Genomic DNA, 2,542 nt, shown 5'->3' with positions numbered 1-2,542 from the left:
ACTCATCATGATAAAGTAGCATTTGAAAACGGAAATTTTTTTGTGGAATGCTACCTATCATATTCATCATACACTAGTGGAAAAAGTGTTAGCCACAACTTCCGTTGGTGGCGCGCCATTTACAACCAACGACACCACTATTTTTTCAAATAGTGGTGGCGTTGGCTTATTTGGTACGACTTTAGTAGGGGTATAGTGGTGGCATTGGAAAAGAGGGTAGCGTGAGAAGTATATGGGGTCAACAATTTGTACCAGGCATAATATAGGCCTGTCGTGGAATAGGATTGGACGCCAGCACTATTATACTTAGTTGTGGCGTACTGTTGGTTCCCACGCTAGTGTTGTTATTTTGTCAATGCCAACATTCTTATATTTTTTTGGTATATTATTTTTATAGTATATTATAGTTTACTTTTATTACAGTTCTATTATTTTAAATAGAAATAATGACATTTTTAAAATATGTACTTTCAGACTTTATTTTTTTTTCCTTTTTAGTTTAAGACTTGAAATATGTAGTTTTAAGGCTTCAAATATGTAGTTTAAAGGCTTCAAATATGTAGTTTGACACTTCCAATGTTTTTCCTTTTTAGTTTTTTATGTGGTGATATTTTTTATAGTATATTATAGATTACTTTTATTAAATTTCTATTATTTTAAAATGGAAATAATGGCATTTTTTAAATATGTACTTTGAGACTTTAAATTGCTTTTTTCCTTTTTAGTTTAAGACTTGAAATATATAGTTTTGAGCCTTCAAATATGTGGTTTAACACTTCCAATTTTTTTTATTTTTTATGTGGTGATATTTTTATAGTTTATTATAGTATACTTTTATTAAATTTCTATTATTTATAAATGGAAGTAATGACATTTCTTAGGTGGTGACCTTTTTCCTTATTGGGCTAGCCCAAATAGGATTAGGATGCCGTGGGGGTCAAAACCAACGAGGGCAACGACCCCCTTGATCCACTCCCTCTCTCTGCCCTGCCACTCCCTCTCTCTTTTCCGTTCCCCTTTCTCTCCCTCTCTCGCCGCTCGTCGCCGCCGCTTCGATTCCGGCCGATCCCGGAGATTGCCGTCGTTATCCAGTCCTGAGGTACACATCTGAGCCTCCCACTCTCTCATCTGGTCCATTTGGGTTTTTTAATTAGACGTGTGTTTCGCATCTAAGCCTCCCTCTCTCATCTGCTAGGGTTTCGGCGACAGCGATGGAGTAGACTGTAGGCAACCCTTGGCTCCAACCCAGGTGAGCATATCATCCCTCCCTCTTTTGTTGTGGGTCACTGCCATTGTAAAAAAAATATTTGCATCGCTGGGGTTCATCACTGCTAGGCGGTGACAATGTGCTGTAGTTGTCTAGAATTAAGGTAGATATATTTTTGCATCCTCAGTTAGCACTAGCTATAGAAACTGGAAGTGCAATCTGTCAATCAAATTAAGGTATATATATTTTTTAAGTCATCATCTTTGGAAGCATCTAAATTCTGAAACAAAGTGTTTGAGTTGTTGTTTGTAATCCATAAATATCTTTGGGGAAAATCTGCTCTGTACTCACCAAAGAAAATTTCCACTCGTAAGTAATGCTCCAAGTTAGGTGTGGCAAAATAGTTGAGTGTCCAAAGAAATTTCCACTGGTAAGTAATGCTCCAAGTTCGGTGTGGAAAAATAGTTGAGTGTCCAAAGAAAATTTCCACTCGAAAGTAATGCTCCGAGTTAGGTGTGATAAAATAGTGTGGCAATTAATTAGTCACAATCCATTAGTTCTATACATGCTGTCCAGTTTAATTAGTTCTATACATATTATCTTGATCGTATATGCCTTGTGTTTGTAGGTCATGGCCAATTCTGGAGGCAACAACGAGTCAGTGTGCGATGCGGACATGGCCAACTGTCGTGGTGGGTGCACGGCAGATGCCAAGGGATGGCTAAAGAGAGGAGGAGGCTTGAGGGCACTGGTGGGCTCCAGAGGCGAGGTCGGCATGAGCTAGCGCGGGACGCAAGACATACCCAGGTTTGGGGCTCTCCGGAGAGATAACACCCCTAGTCCTGCCGAGTGTGGTTTATATGTAACAGTACAGAGTTGCTCCTAGAGCTGTATGGAAGAAGAAGGAAAGCGGGCCAAGGCTTAAGCTGCTCCCTCTCCTTGGGTGTGGGTGTGTTCTACTAATCAGTCTCTCTGTGCTCGCGTGTGTGTGTTGCTTGTCCGTATGCATGAGGGCTCCTGGGGGTTTTATAGACCAACCCCCCAGGGATACAATGGTAATGTTACAAGGCCGTGGGGCCGGGTTGTCATCGTCCGGGAAGCCAGTGCTGGGACCCGCCGGGTGTCAGGGCTCGCCGGGTTCTCTAGACGTGGGACCCGCCGATGTAGGGGCACTGTTGGCTGTCTTGTCGATGTCAGGGAGTGGCCGGGTTGAATCTGCTACAGTGGCGCTCCGTAAGGTCGCCGCTTGCTGGTGTCGGCAGTGACGACGAGTGGACTATAGCCACGCCAGCGCTGGTCAGCGGGTAGGTGAGGCACTGTTGCCACGCCCCGGCT

The 2,542-nt window shown here is 42.8% G+C and overlaps 1 long non-coding RNA gene across 1 annotated transcript; it reads left to right on the top strand.

Moving 5' to 3' along the window:
• Window positions 1-976: 976 nt before the first annotated feature.
• LOC109775142 (uncharacterized) lies at window positions 977-2,300 on the top strand. Its single transcript, XR_012183659.1, has 3 exons — window positions 977-1,099; window positions 1,196-1,249; window positions 1,836-2,300. It is a non-coding gene; the product is annotated as an uncharacterized lncRNA (long non-coding RNA).
• Window positions 2,301-2,542: the final 242 nt, after the last annotated feature.

This window comes from Aegilops tauschii, chromosome 5 (assembly GCF_002575655.3).
Source record: "Aegilops tauschii subsp. strangulata cultivar AL8/78 chromosome 5, Aet v6.0, whole genome shotgun sequence".
Taxonomy (NCBI): domain Eukaryota; kingdom Viridiplantae; phylum Streptophyta; class Magnoliopsida; order Poales; family Poaceae; genus Aegilops; species Aegilops tauschii.
Note: the sequence above shows the minus strand (reverse complement) of the source record. Positions and strands in the feature narration are given on the sequence as shown.